The following is a 13,058-nucleotide window of genomic DNA, read 5'->3' as shown; positions in this document are numbered from 1 at the left end:
TACAACTTCCCTAGCAACTATGGTAAGGTCTACAAAAATAGCTAGTCATGTAGATGCTTAACAATAATCCTTAAACTTGCTGAATACATTCAAACCTTTGGCTTTCACTTTAGGCCTTTATTTATTTTTAAAATGTATTGTTTTAAGTAAGTCTCTCAATCTATTGTACTGACAAATTCATATCATTTAGAGCAACAGCATTCAGTTATTCAAATACTACTTATGGGGCTTCTCTTAAGCAAGCTTTCTAAATCAAAAGAGGAGCAAAGGCACTTTGGCTTAAATTTGTTTGCAACCTAAACCACATTTATTGGTTAGACTGATATGACATGTATTAATCTGTTGTTATTAAGCTAGTTTTATGAAGGGTTTGCCACTCAGTTTTGTGAGAATGGACGGTGACAAATGTTATGGTTGCTGTCTTTTCTAAGGCTTATACCTCTGGAAATGTAAAATGAGTGGAGTATCAGTTCCTTTCCTTGTCTGAAAGCAACATAGAAAAATAATTTAGCTACATTTGTGTAAGTCCAATCCAACACACACACACACACACACACACACACACCACCACCACCACTATCACCACCACCACCATCACTATGTGCAATGACTCAGCTTCACAGGAATGAAGACAGATGCCTGTTTCAATGAAGAGAGACAGAGATGGAGAATTTCTCATCACCTGTAGCATTTCTTTTTTATGAACTTTAACAATTTCATACTGAGAACATAGCAATGTTGCTCTTACTATTTGCCATTTATAGTCAAAGGTAAAATTTTTTAAAATGTGATTTGGAAATAATATTTGCTGACATTTCTAAGTAATAAACAAAATATTTCCTTTCCTATTATAAGCCTTTGAAAAATATTACAAACATCAGGGGACTCATTTATAGATTTGACAGCAAAATTCCTGGCTAACCTTGGTGTCTTTGAAAAGGAGCTAAATTGCTTCAAGGCTACATATGGAAATGGCTAACAATACTTTCTGTTACATCAAACAATAAAGAAAGCTTCTAATAAGCTTTGCAGTGTATTTATTTCTTTACAGATGTGATCTGGAGACATTTCATGCAGAAGGAAAGTAAATGGGGATGAGGGCTTTGCACTGATTGTTGCCAGCAGCTGGAATGATCCTAGTTTGGAACACTTTCCTTTCTCTGTGTCCACTTTCTTTAGTCCTTCATGTCAACCAAGTCTATGCCTCTGTGGTCATTACCCTCATATCTTTTGAAGCAAAGGAAAGAGAAGACAGACTATTGTGTCTTTTCCTTAACTAGTAAAAACGTCTTTTCTTTTCCTAGGAGGGAAATGAGCTTGGCTAATTCATTTAAGGATAAATATTTTAATTGACAGTAACTGTATTCATCACACTTATGAAATAGATAATAGTTGTTATTGAACAGAACTCTGTGAATTAAAATATGTAAAATATTTTGGTGACTCATTATATAGTATCATCCATAAAATTCTATTCATAATGTAAGAAAATTTAATGAATGTAGCTATTCATCTTAATAAATTATGAAGTGAATTATAAAGAATGTTGTAAGAAGGCTTGACTGGAAGATCATGATAAGCTATTATGCATACATTTAGTAAGTGAATGTAAACTATTACTAAATACCTCAAATAGCAAGTAATTTAGTATATTTAATTTATTTTAAGGGGAAAACAGTCTCGACAGGTTTAAGAAAAAATATTTATACTTCAACCAAACATTAATATTGCATTTGAGCTAAGGAGTAGGAACACACAAGAAGACTTTAACCTATCTCTCTTTGTCAAAGCACATAGCTATCAAAGTCAGACCATTCTCTTTTATGTCCTTTACTATCTTGAAGAGAAAAGGTCATGTCCATTCTCTCAAAAGCATTTCTCATAGAGCTACCATTGTATAATTTTCAAAGATTATATCTTATATAGTCATGAACTCTTATAACTGAAAGACCTTAAATATTTAATAAAATTTTCTAATTTTAGAGATGAGTACTTGAGTCAAAAAGATGTATCCACAGACATGTGAATCATTACTGCGAAGTGAAGACTAGGAAACTTAACTTCTTGTGCTCAGTCCTACGGTCTTTTCACAACACTCTACTTCTACTCCGGAATAATTTTTCAAGACAAAGGTAATAATTTATGTTAATCTGGTTTAATAAACTATGCTGCAGTCTAAAACAACCATCAAAGACAAATCCAGTGATTTAATACAGTAAATTTATCCTCATGCAACAATCATGATGTGTTTGGGTAACCCACTTGGTTGGCTGCTCTCCGACTGTTCTCAAGCCTCCTTTGGTGTAATGGGCTCTACAATCTCAATGTGAGTGTCTATAACCATAGCAGGGAGAGAAGGAACATTGAGAGCTTACACCTACCGTGCTATGCTTTGGTGTAGATTCTTATGCATCACTTCTGATTATAATCCTATAAGATAGAATTAATCTTCTGACCCCATCTAACTACAAGGGTACTGGAAAAATTGTCATTCCTGTACCCAGGAAGGAGAAGAAAAGTAAGTCCTGGTGAAATATTGGTAATGTCTTACTGATAATGTTTTTCTCACATCCAATCTTTATTTTATGAGCCATCATGTCTGTTAGAGGTTGGATAACTTCTGCCAATTGTAAGGTGTATAATTTATGCTTCATACAGCTTTTTCTACTACATATTAACTTATTTGGACCACTGGTTTTATATTAATTTTTTTGTAGCTTTAGCACCATATAGTGCTTTGTATATGATAAGTATCCACTAATGCTTTTTTAAATGAATAAATAAAAATGTAAACGAATGGGTAGCTGGTTACTCTTCACTACTTTCTTATGAGTAATTGTATCACATTATTACTACTCTGGCAAGGTATATTCATATCCTACTTTTGCTTCAAATCCAACCTTCTCAGTACAGTCATATCTTAAATGGTCAATAGGAGTGTCACCTCCATCCAGTGGAATTTTAGAGCTCTATCAGAAGTACTCATTTATTACTTTCATGTATCACATTACACTGTGAGGCACTGGAAAAACAGAAATAAATAAACAGCACAGTGGTCAAGATCAAAGGATTGGAGTTAGCAGCTGGGTTCAAATCCCAGCTGCTGTCAAAATTTTTGACCTTGGCAAATGATTTAAACTCCTAGAGAGTTTATAGCCTTAGCTACATTATTTATAGCATGAGAATGAAAATAATGTAACTATTTAATAGATTTTAAAGCATTACATGTGATACTCTGTAAAACAGAGTAGAAAAAGGCTTGAACCAGATGATCAATAAGTTCTATTATACTTGGATATTAGATATTATATATTTGACATATAAATTTCCTCTCCAAAGCTATATAGTACACCCCTAAGGTCAGGGACTATGTTGAATCTTTGTTACAAGGAAATTCAAGTACCAAGGTCAAAGGCTTCCCTTTAGAAATCTTCAAAAAATATTAAATAAAAATGATATTTCTAGAATATGGAAATCTTCCCAGGAAAACTAGGCATATCTGGAATTCTGTAATTGAGCTAATTAGTTATGAGGATAGCAAAAAAGATATTTAAGAGGACTAAGTTTCCCCAAAAAAAGAATGCAAGTGATTTCTTTTAACTTCTTTGTACAGTCTCAGACTAATAGTGAATTAGAATTTTTCATGTATTATTTTATGTGATAAATTACTTTTATATTCTACCTTTATAATATGTATTTATGCAGAAAATCCACTATACAAACAATGCATAGAAATACAGTAGATAAAAATAATATGGGAGAATTTCTAACACTTCTGAAATTTAGGCACATATATTTCTTACATAATTTTAGTTCAGACTTGAGTGAGTTAAATTCTTTAAAAGGAAAATAACCTTTACACTCTAACCAGGAAGTAGGATAATTGCATCATTTTATCCTCACCTGGAGACATAACTATTATTACTCAACACAAATATTTATGAAATAAATTAGCAACAGAAGTATTAAGTAACTCACCATGAAGACCCAGCTAGCAAGTGGCTGAGCTAGAAATTAATCACATATCTATATTTATATGTTTATTTTCTGTTAGGCTGTCAGGTACAAATAATTAAGTTAATCATATTTTTCACCTCATGCACAATAGTCCTTGGTCTATATAAAACTTTTTATTTATTTTACATAAGTATAAATTTATATATAATCAATTTGTATGGATCGTAATATAAGAACACAGTAACCCAATAAAAACAGACTCTAAGGTAACAAAAATCTCTTTGTGTAGTCTAACCCCATCTTGTACCCTCATCTTTTTGCCCTTGAAGCAACCAACACCCTGAACCTAATGTCTTAACCTGTTTTTATATCAATTTATCTCCTAAAAAGTATATAATTGTTCTTTTAATTTATAAAATGTGTATAATGTTGCATGTAATCTTTCAGATTTAAGCTTTCACTTATTGCACATTTAGCCATATCATAGCCTATTACTGGACATACATTCATTTTGAGTACTGATTATATTCTATATGTTGAATATAGCCCCTAACTTTAAATTTCCAGAAGTACACTTCTTTTTTTTTAAGATTTTATTTATTTATTCATGAGAAACAGAGAGAGAGAGAGAGAGAGAGAGAGAGAGAGAGGCAGAGACACAGGCAGAGGGAGAAGCAGGCTCCATGCAGGGAGCCCGACACGGGACTTGATCCCAGGTCCCCAGGATCACACCCTGGGCTGAAGGCAGGTGCTAAACCACTGAGCCACCCAGGCTGCCCCAGCAGTACATTTCTTTAAAGGTTTATTTATTTATTTTTGAGAAAGAGAAAGTATGTATGTACAAAACAGGTGGAGGGACAGAGGGAGAGAATCTCAAGCAGACTCTCAGCTGAGTACTGAGCCTGTGGCAGGGCTGGATCTCAAGATCCTGAGATTATGACCTGAGCTAAAATCAAGAGTCTGATGCTCAACTGACTGAGTCACCCAGATGTCCCAAAAAAGTACATTTCTTTAAAGATCCGTAGCATGTTACCTAGAAATGAAAAATTCAAAATAAGCTAATAAGGGTGAAATGTTTTAAATATTTTAAAAAGACAAACAATGTAAAAGAAAAAAAAAAACAGTGTTACCATGTATTAACTGTTATTCATTTGGAATTAATTATGTTTTTGTTTAAATACGTTTATGACCTGATTACTTCTGCAGATGAGTCCATTTATCTATGTGTAAATTGTAGGATGATCCAAGCACAGAAATGAATCAGCATAATTAAGGAGCTTTATCTGTGGTAAACTATATTAAAACATTTCATTATATTTTATCATTAGGTATAATGCTGTCTGTGAAAAGTATTGCAGACAGAATTTCAGAAGATTAGAAATTACATCCTATGAGTAAAAGGCAGCTACAAACAGTTTGACTCAGGGGTAGCCTCCTCTGTAAGGTCACTGTTGGAGCAGGTAATAGTGTAGTCTTGAGTTTATTGGTAGGCTAGATTGCATGTTGCTAGGAAAATCTCTGAGAGCCGAAAATTCCCATGCTAATTTCCTATTTTGTAAAATGGAATAATAGTACCTTTATTGTATGAGTACAAGTACTTTTACAATTTAACTTTTAAGGAACATTTTTAGAAAAGGAAATAACCAATTGTATCAGATTGATTCTCAGTGATCAGAATCCTTCAATAAAGAATGAATTCCAAAGAGTATCACATCCTTAGGGGATGACTAAAAGCACTCAGGATACTGCTTACAAATGGCCAGGATTCCGTAGAAGCCACTCATTTATTAGCAAGAAAAGTCTCTTTGGAAGTTAACTGTGAATCTCCTATAGCTACCTCCTGCTTGGAACATGGAGAATCAATTAAGAACTGTATGACTTGTCCTTTCCTCTACCAATCCTCTCCCAAAATCCAACCCTTCCCACTAGTAGCAGGCATAGATCATTCACAATATGCCTAAAAGAGAAAAACTCTGACAAACTGCATTTTGTAATTCATCTTGAAAAGGCATTTTTTTTTAGGGCATTCATTATGCATTTAAAGAAAAGAGAGCACATGTAACGCAAGGTAAGGTATCACTATGTTAGCTAGTGACACATTGATTGGTAGGATCATTGAGGTGCAGCAGGACGAGGCCAGGTTTGCCTGCCTAAAACTATCATGAGCTGAATTAAAATGGAGGTCCCCAGAGGGCAAAATAAAGTATGACAATAAAACTATTGGGTTTTATGTTCTTTTAAATTAACAGGAGGATTAAATGAAGCAAATTTAAAATGGCTTTAACAGAGTTTCAATACCATAAAGGCAAGAAGTTAAGACTCTGACCATGTTTTACTCTCCACCTGCTGTTAATGTGTGGCAGTACAAATTCCCCTTCAGAGAGTAACTGTAAATCTCTACTTAATAGGCCTCAGGATTTACTAAAAACAACTCTGAAAGGAAACTTCCTTAAGTTAGAATGTTTTCTTAGAATTCATCCAACTTTCTGTTTTACAGAAAAACTGGGACTGTAGGCTGACCTTTCACTCTTATTTTGACAAATGTGTAAATTAATTTACTTGCAGTTGCATTCTTGGACATTATTCAGGCCCTTAAATCTCTAAATTTTCCTGCTTTCTTGCCCTCTACTCACCTCTGCAGTCCTGAATTTATTCACCTTCTCTTTAGGGTATGAAACTGCCCTATAATGAAGGGCAATCTCTTTATAGCATGTTTACATATGTGTACCTAGAATATCCAAGACACTACAGTAACAACAAGAGACTCCCCCCTTTATAAAGCTGCAATGTGCCTAAGTGTTTCTTCCACAATCATGTGGCCCTCCAAGGGAGTATAGCCCCATAGCATGCATCAGGCTTGAGCACTTCAACAATGGTAAATGCACTCTTTATATCCTACTACATCCACCCTTCCATATAGGCCATTAATTGAGAAGCTTTTATGGTGTCCTCACATTATATAATATTGTCCAACTCAACCAGAAATTTGAAACTTGACATTGGCTTTCATCACCAGAATAAATAAACAAACAAACCTGGATCTGTAATCCAAACAAAGCTTGATGAAATAAAGTCCTAAAATACAAAAATGTATATATTCTTTTCATGTTTTTTTTTTGAAGGTTTAGCTGAAGTAATGCATGTAAACTTCTTAGATGCATGCCTGGCAACTTGTACCTGCCCACTGAATTATTTTATATTAAAAAATATTATGACTTTTTAGATTAAATAGGAAACGTGAGTTGAGGGTCAAAAAAGTCTATGTGATTATGTACTGTGCTATTTTTCTCTCACACAATTGTTTCTATTTATGAATGACATAAAGTCCACATCTCCATTACGGAAAAAAAACAACAACCAACTTTATACATAAATTAAAATCAGTACTTCAAAATATAGAAATGAAATGACCACAACAACATCCTTAGGGCCATGATCCTAAATTTCAATTCAATAACATTAAATTAAAATTATATTTGGTATACAAGGAAAGCATCTAAAGATTACACTTAAATCAAATTAAGAGCACTTAGGCACAATTATCACTAGCGTACAATTTGAGTCACTTGAGATAAAGCATTAGCAACTGGCTTAACCACTGGCAAAATAGCATCTGAGTTCTAAAAATCAAAATTTAGATGAATACTTTTGTACTTTCCACTTAAACACATGCAGAATAAATTATGTTCTTATATCCATAGTGTAGACAAGAAATGAATATACATGTGTAGAGATTTTTCTAAGATTTTATTTATTTATTCATGACAGACACATAGAGAGGCAGAGACACAGACAGAGGGAGAAGCAGGCTCCTTGCAGGGAGCCGGACATGGGACTCTATCCCGGGTCTCCAGGATCACACTCTGGGCTGAAGGTGGCGCTAAACCCCTGGGCCAATGGGGCTGCCCCATGTGTAGACATTTTATCTGGAAGCTTGGAACCAATTTAAGAGCTTAACAACATCAATTGTTCATCTGTCTACTATGGGAACTATAATGCTAATTAATATTTGGAAATAAAATTATTTTTCTTTTTAAAAATGCCATTCCTTTTGAATATAATAATCATATACTTTTTATAAAAGTTAATATTATACCTAAAAAGGTGAGTTTTATAAAGCTTTGTTTCAGGCAGGAAACAACAAATGTTGGAGAGGATGCAGAGAAAAGGGAACCCTCTTACACTGTTGGTGGGAATGTGAACTGGTGCAGCCACTCTGGAAAACTGTGTGGAGGTTCCTCAAACAGTTAAAAATAGACCTGCCCTACGACCCAGCAATTGCACTGTTGGGGATTTACCCCAAAGATACAGATGCAATGAAACGCCAGGACACCTGCACCCCGATGTTTATAGCAGCAATGGCCACGATAGCCAAACTGTGGAAGGAGCCTCGGTGTCCATCGAAAGATGAATGGATAAAGATGATGTGGTTTATGTATACAATGGAATATTACTCAGCTATTAGAAATGACAAATACCCACCATTTGCTTCAACGTGGATGGAACTGGAGGGTATTATGCTGAGTGAAGTAAGTCAGTCGGAGAAGGACAAACATTATATGTTCTCATTCATTTGGGAAATATAAATAATAGTGAAAGGGAATATAAGGGAAGGGAGAAGAAATGTGTGGGAAATATCAGAAAGGGAGACAGAACGTAAAGACTGCTAACTCTGGGAAACGAACTAGGGGTGGTAGAAGGGGAGGAGGGCGGGGGGTGGGAGTGAATGGGTGACAGGCACTGGGGGTTATTCTGTATGTTAGTAAATTGAACACCAATAAAAAATAAATTAAAAAAATAAAATAAAGCTTTGTTTCTTGGAAGATCAAATGATATAGCTTCATAGGCAAAGACAATTCATGTAAAATTCAATCAAACCTTTGACTAGTGCTGAAACCTGCATCAGAGTTAATCATCTCATCCTTACTTGAACATTTCTAGCGGTGAAAAAAACACTCTGCTTTTTTAGGTGGCATATTCTTACTGTCAATCTCTCTTAGAAAAAGAAAATTCTTTCTTGAGATAAAACATTAAGGTTTTATTTATTTATTTACTCATGAGAGACACAGAGAAAGAGGCAGAGACACAGGCAGAGGGAGAAGCAGGCTCCCTGTGGGGAGCTGGATACAGGACTCCATTCCAGGATCCCAGAATCAAGACCTGAGCCAAAGGCAGACGCTCAACCACTGAGCCACCCAGGTGCCCAAGAACATTTAAGTTTAGTCATTTCATGTATTTATCTCACTTATCTGGTCTATCTAAAGAACATAGATTTACTTCTCTAGCATCTGAAGACATTGGAGTATCTAACCTTAGCTAAATTCTCTTTACTTTCAGATATTTCCAGAGTCCTCAATCTCCAGGTCAATCCAACATTAATTATGTTCTTTTAACTGAAGCTCTTATTCCAACTATGAACTTATCAACGGAGAGAAAACCAGGACTATTATCTTCCCTGATCTGGAAATTTTTCCTTGTCTGAAAATTTTATTAGTTTGAAATTTTATTAGTCAGGTCTTATTTGAAATTATAGTAATTATTGGCATACATTACACTTGTAGTCCGCCAAAATTTAGGATTTTTTTCATATTAGGTATGTACACAGAAGACCATGGTAGGACTATGTAATAGATTTTTCATCTAAATGTGGTATTTTATATTTCACTTTTCTTCTTTTTAATCAATGTTTTCATGATTTCAAATCATTCAAGTCATAATAGAAAATTAATTTTTTAACTCTCAATTATTCTTTTATTTTTTAGTACTGTGCCAGCCAAAATTATAAGGACAGCTGATGTATTTAAGGTTTTTGGAAGATACAGGGTATTTTATAAACTTTTGCAAAGCTACCAATTTTTAACTATTTAGTACATTATCATTATAAGCATTTGTACTTGCCATTCTGTGTAAATGTGCAAGTATTTCTGTAGGGTGTATCACTAAGTCATATGTAATGCAAAACTCCACCTTTCCTAGATAATCTCAAACTTTATCAAATATTAGACTAACAGTTTTGTGTAAAGCATTGTATTGGTTTCTATCTTTGTCAACATTAGGTGTTGTCAGACTTTAAATCTTTGCCAATCTGGTGGATATGTGATATGTATACTGTATTTCATTAATTTTTTTATAGTGTTGAGTCCTTTTCATAGATTAATTGGCCATTCGGAAATCATAGAGTGAAAGGACACTAGCATGCTAGTGCCAGGCAAAGTGGCTTCCAGTAATGAGAAATTATTTAATAACTACTGCTTGTAAAATATTTCCTTTCAAGGAGGCGGTATGTAATTTTTTATTCATTTTTCAATTTGAATATACATCTTTTTCCTTTTTAAAATTTTGGTCACCTATCTATCTAATGATCTATCAATCTAGAACATTAGTCCTTTCTGATTATATGTGTGTTATATATGCTGGATATCTATGCCTTATTTTTGCTGTTTTTTAATAAGGGGAAGTTTATAATTTTACTATGGACAAATTTAACAATTTATCCTTTATAGTCATTAGTTGCTTCTGGAAACCATCTTTCTCCCATTTTCAGGTATTGGCATAGTATTTGCCTAACTCCAATATGCTTGTTCTTTACATTCTTCATGATTTCCAAAGTCCATCTTTTATGGGTTTCATATATCACATTTTTCAGTTTCATTGATATTTGCATTCAAAATTTGGAGCAATGGGATTTTCGAGAACATTAAATTTACAGTTTTTCCAAGTATCACTCACAGTTTACATGCATTGGAAGCATTTAGGGAGATTGTAAAATACGCATTCTCAGATTCTCCTACCCACTTAACTAAGTCCATTAAAATTTCCAGGTTCCCAGATTCATTCACATACACACACACACACACACACACACACACCTTTTTTTGTCCTTTTGGTTACTAAAGTTTGAGAAGTAATGGGTAACTCAAACAACTTATTTTAGATATACAAGAAGTAGGATCCAAAAAAGTGACTTACTCAACACCATTCATTTATTAGTGCCAGGAACTAAACTAAAACTCCTATGTATGTAAAAAGATATTCTCATAGTGTTAAAGTAGACAGTAATGATCATGGATGGAAGAGAAAGACATCTATTAGGTATCAAAGGGGAGTGAGGCAAACTGGTGCAGTTGGGAAATCTCTGGGGCCAAGGGCTAACAACCAATGTCATTCTGTGTCCTCCCCTGATCTTTCCATCATTATAATATCATTTACATTATGGTTTGGCAAGATGTCTACCCCTAAAGTCATCATAACTGTTCCCATTAATCCAAATAATAAAAGGAAAGGGGTGGCACCTGGATTCCTAGAAAGGGCATGCCCTAATGAATACTCCTCCCCTAATCACTCAAAAAATAAAAACTTGTAGACACAAGAAATTTGGGGCTGTTTCTCCCTCCAGCCTGCCTGCTCTTCCTCTAAGAGTGTACTTTGGCTTAAATAAACTTTTCTGCTTGTACCACTCATCCTCTCTGTCTCGTCTTCCATGAATTCTTTCTTCTGAGGAGACCAAGAGCCACCTGCAATTTTCTTTAGATGGGCCAGGTCAAGTCCTCAGGGCCCCAGATCTCCCCAGTCTATCAGGCAACCATAGGTGACTGTTTCTTTTTCTACTTTCTCCTACTTCACCATTTCACTTAACCATACAGACTGAACCTTTGTTTCTAGTTATTAAATTTAATGGAGCTCTCAAAAAACAAAACAAAAACAAAACTCTGTACTCTTTATCACACTAAGAGATATATAGCTGCCCACAGTGCTACCCAGCCGGGCTACGTTTCTTAGCCTCCCTTGCAGTCATATATGACTGTGTCTTTATGAGTGGAATGTAACCATTAATAACAAATTTAACATCAACAAATTTCACGCCTGGTACTTAATACTTTTGGCATCTCTCTGTATGATCTTCAACTCCTTTATTCCTGTTGGGATCAGCAGAAAAATCCTAGCGTACTGGGTTTACAAATAACAACAAGCAGGGATGTACTGCTAACTTTTCTGATCTCTTTCAAACATAAATATAAGATAATTGAATTTACATGGTTTTAAAATTATCATGTATTTGAGTCTCACTGTAATAGCAATATAGCATAACTACTGTTTGAATGTTTATAATAAAATAGGCAATTTTACTTCATTATCAAGAGGATCTATCCATATAATCAACATATATGTTTACTCTAACTTTAGATAAGACAAAACCAAGTAATTTTCCAGAAAAAAAATAACAAAAGAAAGTATATTGGATCTCAAGTTAATTGACTAGAAAACAAATGCTTGGATAATTCATATACATATCCAAATTTAACTTAAAATGGTGCTACTATTGACTTATATCTTTCAGAGAATTATTCACAGTGAAAAAGAGAAAACACTTCTTTGGAACTGTGTATTTTTTTTCCCCTCCAACTTTTAAGTGGTATTTGAACTGATGGGAAATTTAAAACTATGCTACAGAGTCTATCAAATAAGAAGTTGATGACTAGAAAATGTGGTTGTTAAATGTCACATTACTGTCTTCTGACAATCTTCTGTCTTTTGGAGCACGTTTTATAGCTTTGCTTCACTTGTAAAATAATTTAATAGAATGATTATAAGTGTGTTAATCTTAACATAAATGACTGTAGGTTACTTTACAAAAAGTTGAAGAGAGCTTCAAGAACTTTGGTGGCAAAATACAATGAAAAGTTATAAAACACTGGTAAAATATGTTACTCTAAAAAGTTTGACACTAAATATTTCATTGAAATTTTGCTGATATTCCTTTATGAATTCATATTAAATGAGGAGGCTCTTTTATGTAGGAAAATAACCTACAGCTGTCTTCACACCCTTCCATGAAGCTGTCATTGAAAGGTTAGTGATATCTTTCTATTTTACTTCAATGCGTGACCAGTGGAACTACTGAGCTTTCAGTAACATTAAATTAAAAGCCTCATAAAGGTTTTACTCATTAGAATGCTGGTATTTCTTAGCTAATATATAAGGACATGCAGGGAGGTACATATGTATTAGGAGTTAACATAAACTAAAAAGCCTGCTTCAAGTAACTAATGTGTCCTAAAGCTACAGGATGTTGTTAGTGTTCTAAAATCTTCAATATTTTT

At 34.1% G+C, this 13,058-nt stretch overlaps 1 long non-coding RNA gene across 4 annotated transcripts in view; it reads left to right on the top strand.

Moving 5' to 3' along the window:
• Nucleotides 1–13,058, top strand: part of LOC112653926 (uncharacterized) — a 165,125-nt gene that overhangs the window by 100,698 nt on the left and 51,369 nt on the right. For 2 of the 4 annotated variants that reach the window (XR_007409735.1, XR_007409736.1), the window contains exon 4: nucleotides 1,984–2,132. This is a non-coding gene — a long non-coding RNA (uncharacterized LOC112653926). Of the gene's footprint in view, nucleotides 1–1,983; nucleotides 2,133–8,087; nucleotides 8,487–9,294; nucleotides 9,464–13,058 lie in introns of those variants that run through there. The other 2 variants (XR_007409734.1, XR_003132634.1) reach the window with 2 other exon arrangements.

This window comes from Canis lupus, chromosome 3, assembly GCF_003254725.2.
Source record: "Canis lupus dingo isolate Sandy chromosome 3, ASM325472v2, whole genome shotgun sequence".
Taxonomy (NCBI): domain Eukaryota; kingdom Metazoa; phylum Chordata; class Mammalia; order Carnivora; family Canidae; genus Canis; species Canis lupus.
Note: the sequence above shows the minus strand (reverse complement) of the source record. Positions and strands in the feature narration are given on the sequence as shown.